Source organism: Triticum dicoccoides, chromosome 1B (assembly GCF_002162155.2).
Source record: "Triticum dicoccoides isolate Atlit2015 ecotype Zavitan chromosome 1B, WEW_v2.0, whole genome shotgun sequence".
Lineage (NCBI taxonomy): Eukaryota > Viridiplantae > Streptophyta > Magnoliopsida > Poales > Poaceae > Triticum > Triticum dicoccoides.
Genome location: NC_041381.1, coordinates 74,527,070 through 74,536,129, shown reverse-complemented (window position 1 = coordinate 74,536,129; position 9,060 = coordinate 74,527,070). Strand labels below are relative to the sequence as shown.

General features: G+C 42.9%; 1 pseudogene; it reads left to right on the top strand.

The window, feature by feature from the left end:
* Positions 1-3,708, top strand: part of LOC119301661 — a 5,201-nt pseudogene extending 1,493 nt beyond the window's left edge.
* Positions 3,709-9,060: the final 5,352 nt, after the last annotated feature.

Genomic DNA, 9,060 nt, shown 5'->3' with positions numbered 1-9,060 from the left:
GCGCCTGGCCGCTGCCGCCGGCCGCCACGGTTGCCGCCGCCGCGCCCGTCGCTCCCTGCTCGCGCCGCCCCGAGCTCCGGCGAGCTCGGCCTCGCCTCCCCCTCGTCCCTCCGCCTCGAACCGGACCGGATCCGGCGAGATCCGGCCGGAGGAGCCCCGGATCCATTCATCCCCGACATCTCCGGCGAGATCCGCCCGTTCTCCGGCGAAGCTCCGGCGACATCGTAATCCATGCAAAGGTTGAACCCTGATATTTCTCTAAGTCCCCGAAGAAGTTTTCAACATAATCATGCCGTATTCATTGCATCACATCTCTGCATCCGTAGCTCCGTTTCGTGCGTATAATATGTCAAATTGTTCGTCTCGACGAGTACTTCATTTCATTCCATTGCATCATTTTCATTTGAGGTCATCTTGATGCCCGAAATGCTATTGGAAGAGTGCATGTTGATGTTAATCTGCTGAAACTGTTATAACTTGTTGTTTTATCATTTTTGCCATGATTGATGTGTGCATCCTATGAGTATGAGCTCTACATGTATGTTGATCTATGTCATGCCATCTTTCCAGGGGTGCCAACCATGTATTTTTGTGACTTGTGTAGTGAGTGCATTGAGCTTATTAAGTTGGGTAGTTGCTATTGTTGTTTTCCTGACAGATTCTGTTATATTTTGTTGCTATGTTAAAATGCTTCTACTAATCATTCTATGCATAATCTTGAGATGCTCTATAAACATGTTTTGATCTACATGTCATGCTCTATCCATTCATGCCCTTGGTTGCATTTATAGACTGCTGGAACATGTTGTAATCTTGCTCTAAAGTTGCTTGAAAATGTTGCTGTCAGCCTGTTAACATTAAGTTCACTTGTTCCCATGTGTTTTGCTAGTGATCCGTGCACCCTATTAACTTGTTCTTGCCATGCTTAGCTTCAGAAACATGTCTTCTTGCTGTTGGTTGCCTTGCCATGCCATGTCTTGCTCTGTGGTGAGTGGTTCAAGCTCACGAACATGCCTACTTATTATTATTCCTGCCATGTATGAATGTGTAATATAACTTGCCATGTTTACATGGGTGCCATCATATTTTCTATGCCTTTTTGGCTCATTATCAGTAAGGGACTTTTGATCTATGCTATTAGTAGATTCATGCCATGACTTTGTTTGCCATTATAAGTTCCTGTAACATGCTGTTTGATAGCTCTAAACATTGCAACCTGATGTTATTTCTGCTAAAGTCTGAAACTGTTATTATTTGCAATATCTCCATGTCCTTTTGAGCATGTTCTAGTTGTTTCTGGAGATAGCTCAGTGTTCATGTTTTGTTATGCTTTACCAGTACTTCATGCCCATGCCTTTTGTTATTATGTTGGGGTGCTGTAGCATATTGTTTTGATGCTTGCAATATGCCTAGTTGCTGTTATGGACAGATTGTTGCTATGACTTGTATAGAGTGTGTGTGTTGACCCGTTGCTCCGTTTTGAGTGTGCTCTATATGAAACTTGCTTGATTTTGCATGTAGTTTCGTATTATCATGTTGCATCCTTGTTTTGGGTGTGTTTGCTTGATGTTTGAGTGCTTTTGCATCAATGCCATGCCTAACTTATTTTGCTCATATCTTCTAGGCCGTAGCTCTGAATCTAATGAACTTTATATGTAACTTGACTAGAATTTCGTGTAGATCATCTTGGTGCATCTTAACTTGCTGTTTAACAACTGGAACATAAGGTTTGTTCAGTTCTGGACCAATTTCGAAATATGCATATGAGGACTTACCGGAATTGTTATATGTTGTTCCCGGCCGCATTTAAACTTGCCTTGATGTGTTGTTCTTGTTTGCATCATCTCTTGCCATGAGTAGCTTCATGTAGCTTGGTCATGCATCATGCTTGTTGTGCATCATGCCTTCTTCTCGATAGTTCCCGTTTCGTTGCGATCGTGAGGATTCGTTTGTCTACGTGTGGTTCGTCTTCGTGGCTTCATCTTCTTCATGGACTCGTTCTTCTTCCTTGCGGGATTTCAGGCAAGATGACCGCTACCCTGGATCTCACTACTATCATTGCTATGCTAGTTGCTTCGTTCTATCGCTATGCTGCGCTACCTATTACCTGTTTATCAAGCCATCCCATATTGCCATGAACCTCTAACCTTTGACACCTTTCCTATGCAAACCGTTGTTTGGCTATGTTAGCGCTTTTGCTCAGCCCCTCTTATAGAGTTGCTAGTTGCAGGTGAAGTTGAAGATTTCTCCATGGTGGACAGGGTTTATGTTGGGATATCACAATATCTCTTACATTATTAATGCATCTATATATTTGGTAAAGGGTGGAAGGCTCGGCCTTATGCCTGGTGTTTTGTTCCACTCTTGCCGCCCTAGTTTCCGTCATACCGGTGTTATGTTCCCGGATTTTGCGTTCCTAACGCGGTCGGGTGATTTATGGGACCCCCCTGACAGTTCGCTTTGAATAAAACTTGTCCAGCAAGGCCCAACATTGACTTTTACCATTTGCCTCACCACCGCCTATATTTCCCTTGGGAGTAATTAACCCAAGGGTCATCTTTGTTATAGCTCCCCCGGGCCAATGCTTGTCTAAGTGTTGGTCCAAACCAGAGCCACTTGCGGTGCCGCCCCAAGGCAACTTGGGGTATCGTCGGCTGCCGTACGTAGTGTTCATCCGGTCGTGGCCTGAGACGAGATACGCGCGGCTACTATCAGGATGTCGGCACGCTGGGAGGTCTTGCTGGTCTTGTTTTACCATTGTCGAAATGTCTTGTAAACTGGGATTCTGAGACTGATCGGGTCTTCTTGGGAAAAGGTCTATTCCTTTGTTGATCGCGAGAGCTTGTCATGGGCTAAGTTGGGACACCCCTGCAGGGTATAAACTTTCGAGAGCCGTGCCCGCGGTTATGTGGCAGATGGGAATTTGTTAATGTCCGGTTGTAGATAACTTGACACCAGATCCGAATTAAAACGCATCAACCGAGTGTGTAGCCGTGATGGTCTCTTCTCGGCAGAGTCCGGGAAGTGAACACGGTTTCTGGGTTATGTTTGACGTAAGTAGGTGTTCAGGATCACCTCTTGATCATTGCTAGCTTCACGACCGTTCCGCTTGTTTCTCTTCTCGCTCTTATTTGCGTATGTTAGCCACCATATCATGCTTAGTCGTTGCTGCAACCTCACCACTTTACCCCTTCCTTTCCCATTAAGCTTTGCTAGTCTTGATACCCATGGTAATGGGATTGCTGAGTCCTCGTGGCTCACAGATTACTACAACAACAGTTGCAGGTACAGGTTGTGCGATGATCTTGACGCGAGAGTGATGCTTGCTTGCTTTGAGTTCTTCTTCTGCTTCTTCGATCAGGGGATAGGTTCCAGGTCGGCAGCCTGGGCGAGCAGGGTGGATGTTGTTTGAGTTTCTGTTTATGTATCATCCGTAGTCGGATGTTGATCTCTTGTATTGTTGTATTCGTGTGACATTGTATGTATTGGATGTATCCCCACTATTATGTAATGTTGATGTAATGATATCCACCTTGCAAAAGCGTCTCAATATGCGGGTCTATCCTTGGTGGGACCTTCGAGTTCCTTTTGGATAGGGTCGCATATTGGGCGTGACACCAAAAGAGGGGAATTTCACATAAGATAAGGGGGAATCTTCATGGACTGGCTTCCACCAATCGGAGTTTCGCGCATTTCAGATGGTGGTAAAGTGATACCACATAAGCAGCTCTTCCTCATTCAGTCATACTCAACAAAAGTAAGAAATGTTTGACCCGGATCCTCTTTTCATCTTCATATAGAAATAAAATCAGCCTTCCTCATACTCCCCCCTTCATTCATAGAGTTGGAGGAATCCACAAGAGGCTTTCCCGTTCATAATTGCATAAAAGAACCATTCTTTTTATGGAAACTCTTGTTCCAACCTCACCTCAGGTCGAATGAATACGAAAGGGGGATCAATCAAATCAATAAGCCATGAATGAAGAAGTAGTGGGCCTTTTGGATTTTTTCGTTTGACTCGTGGAGCTGAGAAATCTACTTCAAAGAGAGGGAAAGAGTGCTAGTCCGAAAGAACAAGCAAGGGATGAGCGCACGGGAGCGAAATCCGTTGCGCCCACGCGCATACGTTTTCTTGTTGGGTAATTTCTCAGAAAGTTTTTGTGTTGTTGATTCCTATTCCGAGGTGTTGTGCTTTTTCCCCTATGCCGCCTATTGGTACTAGTGGAGTAGGATTGTCCTATAATACAGAACCTATAGGTGGTGTAACCTTTCGCTCAATACTCAAATCTACAATTGAAGCATCTGAGTCTACATCAATTGAGGATACACGATATAAGCAATTGTTAGATCTCCAAACTGAACTTCGCCTTCACCAAGCATGGGTTTTCACTGGTCCTAACTAATGGTTGGCGAGCGATCCCCTATTATGCATCCCGAAGATCAGACGGCCCAGAGCCGGAGCGATCATTCAAGCAAGTTACTCAGCTTGAGTTTTTCGGTCAATCAATAGATTGTGCAGTTTCTTAGTCTTTCGATCCACGTCTTCATGACTTGTAGAAAGGATTACTTTCTTTTACAAGATATTGGAAGCTTCAGAAACCATCCGAGATCTTCTGGAAACAAGAAATGTTGCATCAAAGGGTTCAGTGCTCATATCATGGTGAAATCGAGTTTCTTGATTTAGTCGATATCAAATTCCCAACTTAGACATTCGAAAGGACTAACATTCTACTTCTTCCTCAAATACTGGGAATGTGGATTCAAGTATGATATCACTATTCCACAGATCTCAAGAAAACGAATTGAACAAGTTTGATGGCTGGAAGAAGATAGGAAATATTCAAACATGTATTGCATTTCATCGATCTCACCCTTTGTTCAGTGCCGCATAAGTACTGACTTCTTGAACAGATACCGGTACCGGTCATGAAGGCTTCGCCCTTCTTAAGTCAAGTGCAGAAGCGAAATCCGTTGAGCAAGAAGCTAGTGATCCCACAACACCAAAGTGATACATATGACATATTGGAAATTAGGCTTAGTTTGTAGTTGTGAATATAGTAATGCACTTATTTATTGATAAATATGTTCTTTCAAGTAGAGCATACTCGGTAGAAAGGAGGTGGCGGAACTGGGAAGATGATTATACTTTATCGATTACTTGGACTTAGAGACCAATTATAGAAAGAAGACAGTAGCTGAGTGAGTTTTATGGATCTAGTTTATGAGCAGCTTAACTAGAAAAGCAAGCAGAAGGAATAGAAGAATGAAATGCAGAAATAGGGGAAGGGTGGGTAGCATTTTCAAATGCCAGTTTGAGTGAGACAGTTTCTATCTGCCCCCCCCCCATTTTTAGGTTGTTCTTCCATTCCGCCTTTGTCTTGCTCTAGCTACCTGACTTCCTTCCTTTGTTCTTCCATTCTACTTTGTATGATTCTGATCATCAGTTCTTATCGATCCCATTTTAAGGAAAAATCCTAATGTTGGTAAAATATACGTGTTGATAAAGGCCAAGGACAATGAAGCAGCCATGAAAAGATTGAAGAACGAGGTATGATGATTACTTCGGACTACTTTCTGTTCTTCATGCAAATGACCATATTTTCCGTCTGCAATACAGGTAGAAGATAATGAGTTGTTCAGATGTTTACAGGAAATTCATGGGAAAAACTAACACAACTTTGTATTAAGCAAGCAGGTTCCAGTCGTTGGTAATTTCAGGGAATCCTACATTGGCATTGCTCCTGAGTTAGCCAAAGAGATCGCGGAAGAAGTGGATGTTATCATAAACTCTGCAGAAAATACCACTTTTGATGAGAGGTTCGTGAAGATATACTAGTCTTGCACCAAGCATTGCTTCCATTACTACACGTGTAAGTTCACATTCCATAGCAATAAAAGTATTGCAACTTGCATGTATGATGTAGCACTAGACATCAACACCGTGGGGCCATTCTGGATAATGAGTTCCGCGCAGCGGTTTCGAAGACTGAAGCTCTTCTTGCGAGTATCAACAGGTCAGAATGCCAAATAAGAGTTTCTTGTGGTCGAAATCAAATGGTAACCTGTTTCTATTAATCTCAAAAGCTTACAAACAAGCTTTAGCAGTATGTTTGCATGTCATGTTTTTGGCCAAACAGCATATGTGAATGGGCAGAGGCAAGGTTTGATACTAGAGAAGCCATTTTGCTTAGGGAATTCCATAACAAAGGGGATAGGTTCCTCGGATTTTTCGGCAAATCAGAATACCGTGTTGGATATTGAGGCCGAGATCAAGTTGGCTTTTGACTCCAGAAGGCATTCTTCTACCTCTGCTTCTGTTACTCAAGAAATGAAAGAGTTAGGTAGTCGAGGTATTCTAGTATTTCCCTGTTACTTCCTCATGTCTGTAGATACGAATACACACATGAAGTATTTGATTTGTGCAATTTATTTATTCATAGGGCCAAACTCTATGGTTGGCAAGACACTTATGTGTTCACAAAGGCCATGGGCGAGATGGTCATCAGCTGCATGCGAGGAGAGATACCGGTGGTAACAATCATGCCAAGTGTCATAGAGAGCACATGGATGGATCCCTTCCCAGGCTGGATGGAAGGAAATAGGTAAATGCTAAACCCAAATCTGAGGTTGCGGATGTCACATATATATGTGATGCATCCTCATCTGCTTGCCAGATAATGAGCTATTTCTAGGATCTAGCAGCGCGTACTAACTTTTGATGGGTTGATGGTGAGGATCAAGTATATGACCTATATTCCTCACTATTAGAGGACTTCAAAGAGGAGATTCCATCATAATCTCTGGAAGCTAGTGTCAAGGAAGCTGTTTGCCATCACATTAATTGAAAGTTGGTGAAGAAGGTGTATATTCCTCTTGTCTATGGTAAGACACAACATAGTGCAGCAGCGGACATCCAAAAGGGGCTTGACTTCATTAGAAAACGTGCTGAAAGCAACAAAGTGGCGGGCATTTTTTTTGCATTCAGGGACAAGAAATTCCCAGCCATTGCTAGGCTAAGCCATGTTAGCAAAGAATGGTTTCTCCAACAATATCAGGATAAATCCCTTACTAAAATGGTAGTGGTCACAAACTCCTTCCGTGTACAATTGAAAACTTAACAATACGAAAGCAAGAATCATCATTTATACTGGGAATGCCTTTCTCTACCAAAAGAGAAAGAGTTGAAGATAACAAAAGAAAGTGGGTGGATACAAAACCAGTTCATATCACTTGTCTTTCTGGTCTTTCAGAATCTCATCGAATACTAGTAAATGCTCTCGAAGAGAAAATAGAAGCACTAGAGAGCTCAAGTTCACTTCATTCATCACAAGATGCAAATGATAATCAAACTGGAGCTAATGAGGAATAAGTCACTTCTACTTAAACTTTGTTGAGTGAAATACCAACCAGCACATAAAGCAATAACCAGATAGATAGAATGATAACAGGTAATATGAAGATATCAACATAGCAGGAGTGATGAGGCTTGATAATGACCAATGGGTTAGGATATGAGGAAGCTTAGTTTGGATGATGGAATATTCGTTGTTCTGATTGTTGAGATACTGCAAATCCACTTATCCAACAATTTTAGTCCATTTTCCTACTTTTTCTGCAAGGGGTTCAAGGGGAAAGCATTATTATATCCTTAATATGACTCTCTGTCACATGGATGCTGCTGGGCTGCTACAAAACCCCTATAGTCGAAAAAAGATCGAAACAGGGATAAAACGTACGATAACCCAGATCACTCGGACTAGCTGAACTCTCCAGAACAAACACAACCTAGGTGGTTTGACTAATGTTTTGGCACATTAGACTAACCTAAGACAACTCCTGGCTACATTCAGTCCTATCGAGATAAAAGTTGTTACCAAGCTGATACAACGCAAGTCGCAAGCTTGACACAGCGAGAATGGCTGCAACTGACAACTCCTGTATCTGAGATTGACAACTCTAGTAATAGAGAAAGACAACTCTTGCAACAAATATTGACAGAGCATGACACTCTCAACTGAGCTCAATCCAGCTGTGAACAATAAACAACACTGAAAGTAAACAACACGGTTATCACAAAACTTGGATTCTGGATTACAACACTATAGGAAATGAACCACCACTAACGGCCCATAACGTTAGCTGATAGCCGCTGACTGTGGAGTACTTGCCGATCCATCAGCGAGGACTGTATCATTTAGCGAGCTAAATACTTAAGGAACATGTATGTGAGAGTTCCACTTTAGCTCCCTCAACACCAGGCAGGACGAGCAACCATATACCACGTGTAGCCACACTCTAGTGTCCTTTTCTACTTAGTTGGACAGATCACTTCATAAAATTGTATAAAAATCAAGCAAGAAAATGGATGCGCGAACGTGCAACGGCTTTCGCGCTAGTTGCTCAAGAAATCGTATAAAAATCAAGCAAGAAAACAGATGCACTAACGCGCAACGGCTTTTGCACTAGTTGCTCAATCCGTTGCTTGCTTCTCTTCTGTCTTGGAAAAGTGAGGATTTCCTATCTGATCCAAGGGAAGGAAGAGAGGTGGGAAGTGTTGCTATGTCAAATTGAGATTGTGTGGGTGTCTGCTCATGTTCGACGCTATCGAAAATCATGCATTGGATGGATGCCCGGGCATTGAGAAGGAAGGACACTTTCAGAGGCGAAAGGCCATGGCGAGAGATTTTTCTGTGATCCATGGATCTCCATTCAGGAAACCGTATCCAAGCTCTGTGGCTAGTCTGCCCTCTTTGGACTTTTCAAGCATAGAGAACTGAAACATCTGAGTAGCTAAAGGAAGGAAAATCAACCGAGACCCCATTAGTAGCGGCGAGCGAGAGCGGAGCAAGGGTTTTCATCAAAAGAAATCCGAAGTGGTTTCATTCGATTCGTTGTGGATTGGATGATGGAAAAACCTGCAAGCAGCAAGCATAGTTAGAAAAGTTGTCGTAGTGCACCCTACGGAGTTGTAAAAAGTCAGCAACCATTTTGGGGCGCAAGCATAGGCAACACAAGACTGATGACGGAGTGGGGCACGCAGTGAACTGGTTTTCTAAAAAG